This window comes from Dendrobates tinctorius, unplaced genomic scaffold (assembly GCF_039654945.1).
Source record: "Dendrobates tinctorius isolate UK_male_01 unplaced genomic scaffold, ASM3965494v1 ptg000012l, whole genome shotgun sequence".
Taxonomy (NCBI): domain Eukaryota; kingdom Metazoa; phylum Chordata; class Amphibia; order Anura; family Dendrobatidae; genus Dendrobates; species Dendrobates tinctorius.
Window position 1 is genome coordinate 21,660,853 of NW_027361680.1, and position 15,972 is coordinate 21,676,824.

Below are 15,972 nucleotides of genomic sequence, written 5' to 3' on the forward strand. Positions count from 1 at the left end.
GAATGTTTTGAATTTTCTCCAAAAGTAAAGTAGTTGCAAACTCATGCTTTTAGAGACTTGTTTGGGCTCATGAGAGGAGTAGAAAAACATCAAAAATTTCAGTCCTGCATGATTCTACCAAGAAATGTGTGCTCATTGAAACCGCTGGTTTTTGATAGTTTGGGCCCTATTGAATAATGAATGTTTTGAATTTTCTCCAAAAGTAAAGTAGTTGCAAACTCATCCTTTTAGAAACTTGTTAGGGCTGTTGAGAGGAGTAAAAAACCATCAAAAATTTCAATCCTGCATGATTCTACCAAGAAATGTGATTCTTCATTCAAAACCTGATTTTTGCTATTGGGCTCTATTGAATAATGAATGTTTTGAATTTTCTCCAAAAGTAAAGTAGTTGCAAACTCATCCTTTTAGAAACTTGTTTGGGCTGTTGAGAGGAGTAAAAAACCATCAAAAATTTCAATCCTGCATGATTCTACCAAGAAATGTGATTCTTCATTCAAAACCTGATTTTTGCTATTGGGCTCTATTGAATAATGAATGTTTTGAATTTTCTCCAAAAGTAAAGTAGTTGCAAACTCATGCTTTTAGAGACTTGTTTGGGCTCATGAGAGGAGTAGAAAAACATCAAAAATTTCAGTCCTGCATGATTCTACCAAGAAATGTGTGCTCATTGAAACCGCTGGTTTTTGATAGTTTGGGCCCTATTGTATAATGAATGTTTTGAATTTTCTCCAAAAGTAAAGTAGTTGCAAACTCATCCTTTTAGAAACTTGTTTGGGCTGTTGAGAGGAGTAAAAAACCATCAAAAATTTCAATCCTGCATGATTTTACCAAGAAATGTGATTCTTCATTCAAAACCTGATTTTTGCTATTGGGCTCTATTGAATAATGAATGTTTTGAATTTTCTCCAAAAGTAAAGTAGTTGCAAACTCATGCTTTTAGAGACTTGTTTGGGCTCATGAGAGGAGTAGAAAAACATCAAAAATTTCGGTCCTGCATGATTCTACCAAGAAATGTGTGTTCATTGAAACCGCTGGTTTTTGATAGTTTGGGCCCTATTGAATAATGAATGTTTTGAATTTTCTCCAAAAGTAAAGTAGTTGCAAACTCATCCTTTTAGAAACTTGTTTGGGCTGTTGAGAGGAGTAAAAAACCATCAAAAATTTCAATCCTGCATGATTCAACCAAGAAATGTGATTCTTCATTCAAAACCTGATTTTTGCTATTGGGCTCTATTGAATAATGAATGTTTTGAATTTTCTCCAAAAGTAAAGTAGTTGCAAACTCATGCTTTTAGAGACTTGTTTGGGCTCATGAGAGGAGTAGAAAAACATCAAAAATTTCAGTCCTGCATGATTCTACCAAGAAATGTGTGTTCATTCAAAACCTGATTTTTGCTATTGGGCTCTATTGAATAGTGAATGTTTTGAATTTTCTCCAAAAGTAAAGTAGTTGTAAACTCATGCTTTTAGAGACTTGTTTGGGCTCATGAGAGGAGTAGAAAAACATCAAAAATTTCAGTCCTGCATGATTCTACCAAGAAATGTGTGTTCATTGAAACCGCTGGTTTTTGATAGTTTGGGCCCTATTGAATAATGAATGTTTTGAATTTTCTCCAAAAGTAAAGTAGTTGCAAACTCATCCTTTTAGAAACTTGTTTGGGCTGTTGAGAGGAGTAAAAAACCATCAAAAATTTCAATCCTGCATGATTTTACCAAGAAATGTGATTCTTCATTCAAAACCTGATTTTTGCTATTGGGCTCTATTGAATAATGAATGTTTTGAATTTTCTCCAAAAGTAAAGTAGTTGCAAACTCATGCTTTTAGAGACTTGTTTGGGCTCATGAGAGGAGTAGAAAAACATCAAAAATTTCGGTCCTGCATGATTCTACCAAGAAATGTGTGTTCATTGAAACCGCTGGTTTTTGATAGTTTGGGCCCTATTGAATAATGAATGTTTTGAATTTTCTCCAAAAGTAAAGTAGTTGCAAACTCATCCTTTTAGAAACTTGTTTGGGCTGTTGAGAGGAGTAAAAAACCATCAAAAATTTCAATCCTGCATGATTCTACCAAGAAATGTGATTCTTCATTCAAAACCTGATTTTTGCTATTGGGCTCTATTGAATAATGAATGTTTTGAATTTTCTCCAAAAGTAAAGTAGTTGCAAACTCATGCTTTTAGAGACTTGTTTGGGCTCATGAGAGGAGTAGAAAAACATCAAAAATTTCAGTCCTGCATGATTCTACCAAGAAATGTGTGCTCATTGTAACCGCTGGTTTTTGATAGTTTGGGCCCTATTGAATAATGAATGTTTTGAATTTTCTCCAAAAGTAAAGTAGTTGCAAACTCATCCTTTTAGAAACTTGTTTGGGCTGTTGAGAGGAGTAAAAAACCATCAAAAATTTCAATCCTGCATGATTCTACCAAGAAATGTGATTCTTCATTCAAAACCTGATTTTTGCTATTGGGCTCTATTGAATAATGAATGTTTTGAATTTTCTCCAAAAGTAAAGTAGTTGCAAACTCATGCTTTTAGAGACTTGTTTGGGCTCATGAGAGGAGTAGAAAAACATCAAAAATTTCAGTCCTGCATGATTCTACCAAGAAATGTGTGTTCATTGAAACCGCTGGTTTTTGATAGTTTGGGCCCTATTGAATAATGAATGTTTTGAATTTTCTCCAAAAGTAAAGTAGTTGCAAACTCATCCTTTTAGAAACTTGTTTGGGCTGTTGAGAGGAGTAAAAAACCATCAAAAATTTCAATCCTGCATGATTTTACCAAGAAATGTGATTCTTCATTCAAAACCTGATTTTTGCTATTGGGCTCTATTGAATAGTGAATGTTTTGAATTTTCTCCAAAAGTAAAGTAGTTGCAAACTCATGCTTTTAGAGACTTGTTTGGGCTCATGAGAGGAGTAGAAAAACATCAAAAATTTCAGTCCTGCATGATTCTACCAAGAAATGTGTGTTCATTGAAACCGCTGGTTTTTGATAGTTTGGGTCCTATTGAATAATGAATGTTTTGAATTTTCTCCAAAAGTAAAGTAGTTGCAAACTCATCCTTTTAGAAACTTGTTTGGGCTGTTGAGAGGAGTAAAAAACCATCAAAAATTTCAATCCTGCATGATTTTACCAAGAAATGTGATTCTTCATTCAAAACCTGATTTTTGCTATTGGGCTCTATTGAATAATGAATGTTTTGAATTTTCTCCAAAAGTAAAGTAGTTGCAAACTCATGCTTTTAGAGACTTGTTTGGGCTCATGAGAGTAGAAAAACATCAAAAATGTCGGTCCTGCATGATTCTACCAAGAAATGTGTGTTCATTGAAACCGCTGGTTTTTGATAGTTTGGGCCCTATTGAATAATGAATGTTTTGAATTTTCTCCAAAAGTAAAGTAGTTGCAAACTCATCCTTTTAGAAACTTGTTTGGGCTGTTGAGAGGAGTAAAAAACCATCAAAAATTTCAATCCTGCATGATTTTACCAAGAAATGTGATTCTTCATTCAAAACCTGATTTTTGCTATTGGGCTCTATTGAATAATGAATGTTTTGAATTTTCTCCAAAAGTAAAGTAGTTGCAAACTCATGCTTTTAGAGACTTGTTTGGGCTCATGAGAGGAGTAGAAAAACATCAAAAATTTCGGTCCTGCATGATTCTACCAAGAAATGTGTGTTCATTGAAACCGCTGGTTTTTGATAGTTTGGGCCCTATTGAATAATGAATGTTTTGAATTTTCTCCAAAAGTAAAGTAGTTGCAAACTCATCCTTTTAGAAACTTGTTTGGGCTGTTGAGAGGAGTAAAAAACCATCAAAAATTTCAATCCTGCATGATTCTACCAAGAAATGTGATTCTTCATTCAAAACCTGATTTTTGCTATTGGGCTCTATTGAATAATGAATGTTTTGAATTTTCTCCAAAAGTAAAGTAGTTGCAAACTCATGCTTTTAGAGACTTGTTTGGGCTCATGAGAGGAGTAGAAAAACATCAAAAATTTCAGTCCTGCATGATTCTACCAAGAAATGTGTGTTCATTGAAACCGCTGGTTTTTGATAGTTTGGGCCCTATTGAATAATGAATGTTTTGAATTTTCTCCAAAAGTAAAGTAGTTGCAAACTCATCCTTTTAGAAACTTGTTTGGGCTGTTGAGAGGAGTAAAAAACCATCAAAAATTTCAATCCTGCATGATTTTACCAAGAAATGTGATTCTTCATTCAAAACCTGATTTTTGCTATTGGGCTCTATTGAATAGTGAATGTTTTGAATTTTCTCCAAAAGTAAAGTAGTTGCAAACTCATGCTTTTAGAGACTTGTTTGGGCTCATGAGAGGAGTAGAAAAACATCAAAAATTATTTCAGTCCTGCATGATTCTACCAAGAAATGTGTGTTCATTGAAACCGCTGGTTTTTGATAGTTTGGGCCCTATTGAATAATGAATGTTTTGAATTTTCTCCAAAAGTAAAGTAGTTGCAAACTCATCCTTTTAGAAACTTGTTTGGGCTGTTGAGAGGAGTAAAAAACCATCAAAAATTTCAATCCTGCATGATTTTACCAAGAAATGTGATTCTTCATTCAAAACCTGATTTTTGCTATTGGGCTCTATTGAATAATGAATGTTTTGAATTTTCTCCAAAAGTAAAGTAGTTGCAAACTCATGCTTTTAGAGACTTGTTTGGGCTCATGAGAGGAGTAGAAAAACATCAAAAATTTCGGTCCTGCATGATTCTAACAAGAAATGTGTGTTCATTGAAACCGCTGGTTTTTGATAGTTTGGGCCCTATTGAATAATGAATGTTTTGAATTTTCTCCAAAAGTAAAGTAGTTGCAAACTCATCCTTTTAGAAACTTGTTTGGGCTGTTGAGAGGAGTAAAAATCCATCAAAAATTTCAATCCTGCATGATTTTACCAAGAAATGTGATTCTTCATTCAAAACCTGATTTTTGCTATTGGGCTCTATTGAATAATGAATGTTTTGAATTTTCTCCAAAAGTAAAGTAGTTGCAAACTCATGCTTTTAGAGACTTGTTTGGGCTCATGAGAGGAGTAGAAAAACATCAAAAATTTCAGTCCTGCATGATTCTACCAAGAAATGTGTGCTCATTGAAACCGCTGGTTTTTGATAGTTTGGGCCCTATTGAATAATGAATGTTTTGAATTTTCTCCAAAAGTAAAGTAGTTGCAAACTCATCCTTTTAGAAACTTGTTTGGGCTGTTGAGAGGAGTAAAAAACCATCAAAAATTTCAATCCTGCATGATTCTACCAAGAAATGTGATTCTTCATTCAAAACCTGATTTTTGCTATTGGGCTCTATTGAATAATGAATGTTTTGAATTTTCTCCAAAAGTAAAGCAGTTGCAAACTCATCCTTTTAGAAACTTGCTTGGGCTGTTGAGAGGAGTAAAAAACCATCAAAAATTTCAATCCTGCATGATTTTACCAAGAAATGTGATTCTTCATTCAAAACCTGATTTTTGCTATTGGGCTCTATTGAATAATGAATGTTTTGAATTTTCTCCAAAAGTAAAGTAGTTGCAAACTCATGCTTTTAGAGACTTGTTTGGGCTCATGAGAGGAGTAGAAAAACATCAAAAATGTCGGTCCTTCATGATTCTACCAAGAAATGTGTGTTCATTGAAACCGCTGGTTTTTGATAGTTTGGGCCCTATTGAATAATGAATGTTTTGAATTTTCTCCAAAAGTAAAGTAGTTGCAAACTCATCCTTTTAGAAACTTGTTTGGGCTGTTGAGAGGAGTAAAAAACCATCAAAAATTTCAATCCTGCATGATTCTACCAAGAAATGTGATTCTTCATTCAAAACCTGATTTTTGCTATTGGGCTCTATTGAATAATGAATGTTTTGAATTTTCTCCAAAAGTAAAGTAGTTGCAAACTCATGCTTTTAGAGACTTGTTTGGGCTCATGAGAGGAGTAGAAAAACATCAAAAATTTCAGTCCTGCATGATTCTACCAAGAAATGTGTGCTCATTGAAACCGCTGGTTTTTGATAGTTTGGGCCCTATTGAATAATGAATGTTTTGAATTTTCTCCAAAAGTAAAGTAGTTGCAAACTCATCCTTTTAGAAACTTGTTTGGGCTGTTGAGAGGAGTAAAAAACCATCAAAAATTTCAATCCTGCATGATTCTACCAAGAAATGTGATTCTTCATTCAAAACCTGATTTTTGCTATTGGGCTCTAATGAATAATGAATGTTTTGAATTTTCTCCAAAAGTAAAGCAGTTGCAAACTCATCCTTTTAGAAACTTGTTTGGGCTGTTGAGAGGAGTAAAAAACCATCAAAAATTTCAATCCTGCATGATTTTACCAAGAAATGTGATTCTTCATTCAAAACCTGATTTTTGCTATTGGGCTCTATTGAATAGTGAATGTTTTGAATTTTCTCCAAAAGTAAAGTAGTTGCAAACTCATGCTTTTAGAGACTTGTTTGGGCTCATGAGAGGAGTAGAAAAACATCAAAAATTTCAGTCCTGCATGATTCTACCAAGAAATGTGTGTTCATTGAAACCGCTGGTTTTTGATAGTTTGGGCCCTATTGAATAATGAATGTTTTGAATTTTCTCCAAAAGTAAAGTAGTTGCAAACTCATCCTTTTAGAAACTTGTTTGGGCTGTTGAGAGGAGTAAAAAACCATCAAAAATTTCAATCCTGCATGATTCTACCAAGAAATGTGATTCTTCATTCAAAACCTGATTTTTGCTATTGGGCTCTATTGAATAATGAATGTTTTGAATTTTCTCCAAAAGTAAAGTAGTTGCAAACTCATGCTTTTAGAGACTTGTTTGGGCTCATGAGAGGAGTAGAAAAACATCAAAAATTTCGGTCCTGCATGATTCTACCAAGAAATGTGTGTTCATTGAAACCGCTGGTTTTTGATAGTTTGGGCCCTATTGAATAATGAATGTTTTGAATTTTCTCCAAAAGTAAAGTAGTTGCAAACTCATCCTTTTAGAAACTTGTTTGGGCTGTTGAGAGGAGTAAAAAACCATCAAAAATTTCAATCCTGCATGATTCTACCAAGAAATGTGATTCTTCATTCAAAACCTGATTTTTGCTATTGGGCTCTATTGAATAATGAATGTTTTGAATTTTCTCCAAAAGTAAAGTAGTTGCAAACTCATGCTTTTAGAGACTTGTTTGGGCTCATGAGAGGAGTAGAAAAACATCAAAAATTTCAGTCCTGCATGATTCTACCAAGAAATGTGTGCTCATTGAAACCGCTGGTTTTTGATAGTTTGGGCCCTATTGAATAATGAATGTTTTGAATTTTCTCCAAAAGTAAAGTAGTTGCAAACTCATCCTTTTAGAAACTTGTTTGGGCTGTTGAGAGGAGTAAAAAACCATCAAAAATTTCAATCCTGCATGATTCTACCAAGAAATGTGATTCTTCATTCAAAACCTGATTTTTGCTATTGGGCTCTATTGAATAATGAATGTTTTGAATTTTCTCCAAAAGTAAAGTAGTTGCAAACTCATGCTTTTAGAGACTTGTTTGGGCTCATGAGAGGAGTAGAAAAACATCAAAAATTTCGGTCCTGCATGATTCTACCAAGAAATGTGTGTTCATTGAAACCGCTGGTTTTTGATAGTTTGGGCCCTATTGAATAATGAATGTTTTGAATTTTCTCCAAAAGTAAAGTAGTTGCAAACTCATCCTTTTAGAAACTTGTTTGGGCTGTTGAGAGGAGTAAAAAACCATCAAAAATTTCAATCCTGCATGATTCTACCAAGAAATGTGATTCTTCATTCAAAACCTGATTTTTGCTATTGGGCTCTATTGAATAATGAATGTTTTGAATTTTCTCCAAAAGTAAAGTAGTTGCAAACTCATGCTTTTAGAGACTTGTTTGGGCTCATGAGAGGAGTAGAAAAACATCAAAAATTTCAGTCCTGCATGATTCTACCAAGAAATGTGTGCTCATTGTAACCGCTGGTTTTTGATAGTTTGGGCCCTATTGAATAATGAATGTTTTGAATTTTCTCCAAAAGTAAAGTAGTTGCAAACTCATCCTTTTAGAAACTTGTTTGGGCTGTTGAGAGGAGTAAAAAACCATCAAAAATTTCAATCCTGCATGATTCTACCAAGAAATGTGATTCTTCATTCAAAACCTGATTTTTGCTATTGGGCTCTATTGAATAATGAATGTTTTGAATTTTCTCCAAAAGTAAAGTAGTTGCAAACTCATGCTTTTAGAGACTTGTTTGGGCTCATGAGAGGAGTAGAAAAACATCAAAAATTTCAGTCCTGCATGATTCTACCAAGAAATGTGTGTTCATTGAAACCGCTGGTTTTTGATAGTTTGGGCCCTATTGAATAATGAATGTTTTGAATTTTCTCCAAAAGTAAAGTAGTTGCAAACTCATCCTTTTAGAAACTTGTTTGGGCTGTTGAGAGGAGTAAAAAACCATCAAAAATTTCAATCCTGCATGATTTTACCAAGAAATGTGATTCTTCATTCAAAACCTGATTTTTGCTATTGGGCTCTATTGAATAGTGAATGTTTTGAATTTTCTCCAAAAGTAAAGTAGTTGCAAACTCATGCTTTTAGAGACTTGTTTGGGCTCATGAGAGGAGTAGAAAAACATCAAAAATTTCAGTCCTGCATGATTCTACCAAGAAATGTGTGTTCATTGAAACCGCTGGTTTTTGATAGTTTGGGTCCTATTGAATAATGAATGTTTTGAATTTTCTCCAAAAGTAAAGTAGTTGCAAACTCATCCTTTTAGAAACTTGTTTGGGCTGTTGAGAGGAGTAAAAAACCATCAAAAATTTCAATCCTGCATGATTTTACCAAGAAATGTGATTCTTCATTCAAAACCTGATTTTTGCTATTGGGCTCTATTGAATAATGAATGTTTTGAATTTTCTCCAAAAGTAAAGTAGTTGCAAACTCATGCTTTTAGAGACTTGTTTGGGCTCATGAGAGTAGAAAAACATCAAAAATGTCGGTCCTGCATGATTCTACCAAGAAATGTGTGTTCATTGAAACCGCTGGTTTTTGATAGTTTGGGCCCTATTGAATAATGAATGTTTTGAATTTTCTCCAAAAGTAAAGTAGTTGCAAACTCATCCTTTTAGAAACTTGTTTGGGCTGTTGAGAGGAGTAAAAAACCATCAAAAATTTCAATCCTGCATGATTTTACCAAGAAATGTGATTCTTCATTCAAAACCTGATTTTTGCTATTGGGCTCTATTGAATAATGAATGTTTTGAATTTTCTCCAAAAGTAAAGTAGTTGCAAACTCATGCTTTTAGAGACTTGTTTGGGCTCATGAGAGGAGTAGAAAAACATCAAAAATTTCGGTCCTGCATGATTCTACCAAGAAATGTGTGTTCATTGAAACCGCTGGTTTTTGATAGTTTGGGCCCTATTGAATAATGAATGTTTTGAATTTTCTCCAAAAGTAAAGTAGTTGCAAACTCATCCTTTTAGAAACTTGTTTGGGCTGTTGAGAGGAGTAAAAAACCATCAAAAATTTCAATCCTGCATGATTCTACCAAGAAATGTGATTCTTCATTCAAAACCTGATTTTTGCTATTGGGCTCTATTGAATAATGAATGTTTTGAATTTTCTCCAAAAGTAAAGTAGTTGCAAACTCATGCTTTTAGAGACTTGTTTGGGCTCATGAGAGGAGTAGAAAAACATCAAAAATTTCAGTCCTGCATGATTCTACCAAGAAATGTGTGTTCATTGAAACCGCTGGTTTTTGATAGTTTGGGCCCTATTGAATAATGAATGTTTTGAATTTTCTCCAAAAGTAAAGTAGTTGCAAACTCATCCTTTTAGAAACTTGTTTGGGCTGTTGAGAGGAGTAAAAAACCATCAAAAATTTCAATCCTGCATGATTTTACCAAGAAATGTGATTCTTCATTCAAAACCTGATTTTTGCTATTGGGCTCTATTGAATAGTGAATGTTTTGAATTTTCTCCAAAAGTAAAGTAGTTGCAAACTCATGCTTTTAGAGACTTGTTTGGGCTCATGAGAGGAGTAGAAAAACATCAAAAATTTCAGTCCTGCATGATTCTACCAAGAAATGTGTGTTCATTGAAACCGCTGGTTTTTGATAGTTTGGGTCCTATTGAATAATGAATGTTTTGAATTTTCTCCAAAAGTAAAGTAGTTGCAAACTCATCCTTTTAGAAACTTGTTTGGGCTGTTGAGAGGAGTAAAAAACCATCAAAAATTTCAATCCTGCATGATTTTACCAAGAAATGTGATTCTTCATTCAAAACCTGATTTTTGCTATTGGGCTCTATTGAATAATGAATGTTTTGAATTTTCTCCAAAAGTAAAGTAGTTGCAAACTCATGCTTTTAGAGACTTGTTTGGGCTCATGAGAGTAGAAAAACATCAAAAATGTCGGTCCTGCATGATTCTACCAAGAAATGTGTGTTCATTGAAACCGCTGGTTTTTGATAGTTTGGGCCCTATTGAATAATGAATGTTTTGAATTTTCTCCAAAAGTAAAGTAGTTGCAAACTCATCCTTTTAGAAACTTGTTTGGGCTGTTGAGAGGAGTAAAAAACCATCAAAAATTTCAATCCTGCATGATTTTACCAAGAAATGTGATTCTTCATTCAAAACCTGATTTTTGCTATTGGGCTCTATTGAATAATGAATGTTTTGAATTTTCTCCAAAAGTAAAGTAGTTGCAAACTCATGCTTTTAGAGACTTGTTTGGGCTCATGAGAGGAGTAGAAAAACATCAAAAATTTCGGTCCTGCATGATTCTACCAAGAAATGTGTGTTCATTGAAACCGCTGGTTTTTGATAGTTTGGGCCCTATTGAATAATGAATGTTTTGAATTTTCTCCAAAAGTAAAGTAGTTGCAAACTCATCCTTTTAGAAACTTGTTTGGGCTGTTGAGAGGAGTAAAAAACCATCAAAAATTTCAATCCTGCATGATTCTACCAAGAAATGTGATTCTTCATTCAAAACCTGATTTTTGCTATTGGGCTCTATTGAATAATGAATGTTTTGAATTTTCTCCAAAAGTAAAGTAGTTGCAAACTCATGCTTTTAGAGACTTGTTTGGGCTCATGAGAGGAGTAGAAAAACATCAAAAATTTCAGTCCTGCATGATTCTACCAAGAAATGTGTGTTCATTGAAACCGCTGGTTTTTGATAGTTTGGGCCCTATTGAATAATGAATGTTTTGAATTTTCTCCAAAAGTAAAGTAGTTGCAAACTCATCCTTTTAGAAACTTGTTTGGGCTGTTGAGAGGAGTAAAAAACCATCAAAAATTTCAATCCTGCATGATTTTACCAAGAAATGTGATTCTTCATTCAAAACCTGATTTTTGCTATTGGGCTCTATTGAATAGTGAATGTTTTGAATTTTCTCCAAAAGTAAAGTAGTTGCAAACTCATGCTTTTAGAGACTTGTTTGGGCTCATGAGAGGAGTAGAAAAACATCAAAAATTATTTCAGTCCTGCATGATTCTACCAAGAAATGTGTGTTCATTGAAACCGCTGGTTTTTGATAGTTTGGGCCCTATTGAATAATGAATGTTTTGAATTTTCTCCAAAAGTAAAGTAGTTGCAAACTCATCCTTTTAGAAACTTGTTTGGGCTGTTGAGAGGAGTAAAAAACCATCAAAAATTTCAATCCTGCATGATTTTACCAAGAAATGTGATTCTTCATTCAAAACCTGATTTTTGCTATTGGGCTCTATTGAATAATGAATGTTTTGAATTTTCTCCAAAAGTAAAGTAGTTGCAAACTCATGCTTTTAGAGACTTGTTTGGGCTCATGAGAGGAGTAGAAAAACATCAAAAATTTCGGTCCTGCATGATTCTAACAAGAAATGTGTGTTCATTGAAACCGCTGGTTTTTGATAGTTTGGGCCCTATTGAATAATGAATGTTTTGAATTTTCTCCAAAAGTAAAGTAGTTGCAAACTCATCCTTTTAGAAACTTGTTTGGGCTGTTGAGAGGAGTAAAAATCCATCAAAAATTTCAATCCTGCATGATTTTACCAAGAAATGTGATTCTTCATTCAAAACCTGATTTTTGCTATTGGGCTCTATTGAATAATGAATGTTTTGAATTTTCTCCAAAAGTAAAGTAGTTGCAAACTCATGCTTTTAGAGACTTGTTTGGGCTCATGAGAGGAGTAGAAAAACATCAAAAATTTCAGTCCTGCATGATTCTACCAAGAAATGTGTGCTCATTGAAACCGCTGGTTTTTGATAGTTTGGGCCCTATTGAATAATGAATGTTTTGAATTTTCTCCAAAAGTAAAGTAGTTGCAAACTCATCCTTTTAGAAACTTGTTTGGGCTGTTGAGAGGAGTAAAAAACCATCAAAAATTTCAATCCTGCATGATTCTACCAAGAAATGTGATTCTTCATTCAAAACCTGATTTTTGCTATTGGGCTCTATTGAATAATGAATGTTTTGAATTTTCTCCAAAAGTAAAGCAGTTGCAAACTCATCCTTTTAGAAACTTGCTTGGGCTGTTGAGAGGAGTAAAAAACCATCAAAAATTTCAATCCTGCATGATTTTACCAAGAAATGTGATTCTTCATTCAAAACCTGATTTTTGCTATTGGGCTCTATTGAATAATGAATGTTTTGAATTTTCTCCAAAAGTAAAGTAGTTGCAAACTCATGCTTTTAGAGACTTGTTTGGGCTCATGAGAGGAGTAGAAAAACATCAAAAATGTCGGTCCTTCATGATTCTACCAAGAAATGTGTGTTCATTGAAACCGCTGGTTTTTGATAGTTTGGGCCCTATTGAATAATGAATGTTTTGAATTTTCTCCAAAAGTAAAGTAGTTGCAAACTCATCCTTTTAGAAACTTGTTTGGGCTGTTGAGAGGAGTAAAAAACCATCAAAAATTTCAATCCTGCATGATTCTACCAAGAAATGTGATTCTTCATTCAAAACCTGATTTTTGCTATTGGGCTCTATTGAATAATGAATGTTTTGAATTTTCTCCAAAAGTAAAGTAGTTGCAAACTCATGCTTTTAGAGACTTGTTTGGGCTCATGAGAGGAGTAGAAAAACATCAAAAATTTCAGTCCTGCATGATTCTACCAAGAAATGTGTGCTCATTGAAACCGCTGGTTTTTGATAGTTTGGGCCCTATTGAATAATGAATGTTTTGAATTTTCTCCAAAAGTAAAGTAGTTGCAAACTCATCCTTTTAGAAACTTGTTTGGGCTGTTGAGAGGAGTAAAAAACCATCAAAAATTTCAATCCTGCATGATTCTACCAAGAAATGTGATTCTTCATTCAAAACCTGATTTTTGCTATTGGGCTCTAATGAATAATGAATGTTTTGAATTTTCTCCAAAAGTAAAGCAGTTGCAAACTCATCCTTTTAGAAACTTGTTTGGGCTGTTGAGAGGAGTAAAAAACCATCAAAAATTTCAATCCTGCATGATTTTACCAAGAAATGTGATTCTTCATTCAAAACCTGATTTTTGCTATTGGGCTCTATTGAATAGTGAATGTTTTGAATTTTCTCCAAAAGTAAAGTAGTTGCAAACTCATGCTTTTAGAGACTTGTTTGGGCTCATGAGAGGAGTAGAAAAACATCAAAAATTTCAGTCCTGCATGATTCTACCAAGAAATGTGTGTTCATTGAAACCGCTGGTTTTTGATAGTTTGGGCCCTATTGAATAATGAATGTTTTGAATTTTCTCCAAAAGTAAAGTAGTTGCAAACTCATCCTTTTAGAAACTTGTTTGGGCTGTTGAGAGGAGTAAAAAACCATCAAAAATTTCAATCCTGCATGATTCTACCAAGAAATGTGATTCTTCATTCAAAACCTGATTTTTGCTATTGGGCTCTATTGAATGATGAATGTTTTGAATTTTCTCCAAAAGTAAAGTAGTTGCAAACTCATGCTTTTAGAGACTTGTTTGGGCTCATGAGAGGAGTAGAAAAACATCAAAAATTTCGGTCCTGCATGATTCTACCAAGAAATGTGTGTTCATTGAAACCGCTGGTTTTTGATAGTTTGGGCCCTATTGAATAATGAATGTTTTGAATTTTCTCCAAAAGTAAAGTAGTTGCAAACTCATCCTTTTAGAAACTTGTTTGGGCTGTTGAGAGGAGTAAAAAACCATCAAAAATTTCAATCCTGCATGATTCTACCAAGAAATGTGATTCTTCATTCAAAACCTGATTTTTGCTATTGGGCTCTATTGAATAATGAATGTTTTGAATTTTCTCCAAAAGTAAAGTAGTTGCAAACTCATGCTTTTAGAGACTTGTTTGGGATCATGAGAGGAGTAGAAAAACATCAAAAATTTCAGTCCTGCATGATTCTACCAAGAAATGTGTGCTCATTGAAACCGCTGGTTTTTGATAGTTTGGGCCCTATTGAATAATGAATGTTTTGAATTTTCTCCAAAAGTAAAGTAGTTGCAAACTCATCCTTTTAGAAACTTGTTTGGGCTGTTGAGAGGAGTAAAAAACCATCAAAAATTTCAATCCTGCATGATTCTACCAAGAAATGTGATTCTTCATTCAAAACCTGATTTTTGCTATTGGGCTCTATTGAATAATGAATGTTTTGAATTTTCTCCAAAAGTAAAGTAGTTGCAAACTCATGCTTTTAGAGACTTGTTTGGGCTCATGAGAGGAGTAGAAAAACATCAAAAATTTCAGTCCTGCATGATTCTACCAAGAAATGTGTGTTCATTGAAACCGCTGGTTTTTGATAGTTTGGGCCCTATTGAATAATGAATGTTTTGAATTTTCTCCAAAAGTAAAGTAGTTGCAAACTCATCCTTTTAGAAACTTGTTTGGGCTGTTGAGAGGAGTAAAAAAACATCAAAAATTTCAATCCTGCATGATTTTACCAAGAAATGTGATTCTTCATTCAAAACCTGATTTTTGCTATTGGGCTCTATTGAATAGTGAATGTTTTGAATTTTCTCCAAAAGTAAAGTAGTTGCAAACTCATGCTTTTAGAGACTTGTTTGGGCTCATGAGAGGAGTAGAAAAACATCAAAAATTTCAGTCCTGCATGATTCTACCAAGAAATGTGTGTTCATTGAAACCGCTGGTTTTTGATAGTTTGGGTCCTATTGAATAATGAATGTTTTGAATTTTCTCCAAAAGTAAAGTAGTTGCAAACTCATCCTTTTAGAAACTTGTTTGGGCTGTTGAGAGGAGTAAAAAACCATCAAAAATTTCAATCCTGCATGATTTTACCAAGAAATGTGATTCTTCATTCAAAACCTGATTTTTGCTATTGGGCTCTATTGAATAATGAATGTTTTGAATTTTCTCCAAAAGTAAAGTAGTTGCAAACTCATGCTTTTAGAGACTTGTTTGGGCTCATGAGAGTAGAAAAACATCAAAAATGTCGGTCCTGCATGATTCTACCAAGAAATGTGTGTTCATTGAAACCGCTGGTTTTTGATAGTTTGGGCCCTATTGAATAATGAATGTTTTGAATTTTCTCCAAAAGTAAAGTAGTTGCAAACTCATCCTTTTAGAAACTTGTTTGGGCTGTTGAGAGGAGTAAAAAACCATCAAAAATTTCAATCCTGCATGATTTTACCAAGAAATGTGATTCTTCATTCAAAACCTGATTTTTGCTATTGGGCTCTATTGAATAATGAATGTTTTGAATTTTCTCCAAAAGTAAAGTAGTTGCAAACTCATGCTTTTAGAGACTTGTTTGGGCTCATGAGAGGAGTAGAAAAACATCAAAAATTTCAGTCCTGCATGATTCTACCAAGAAATGTGTGCTCATTGAAACCGCTGGTTTTTGATAGTTTGGGCCCTATTGAATAATGAATGTTTTGAATTTTCTCCAAAAGTAAAGTAGTTGCAAACTCATCCTTTTAGAAACTTGTTTGGGCTGTTGAGAGGACTAAAAAACCATCAAAAATTTCAATCCTGCATGATTCTACCAAGAAATGTGATTCTTCATTCAAAACCTGATTTTTGCTATTGGGCTCTATTGAATAATGAATGTTT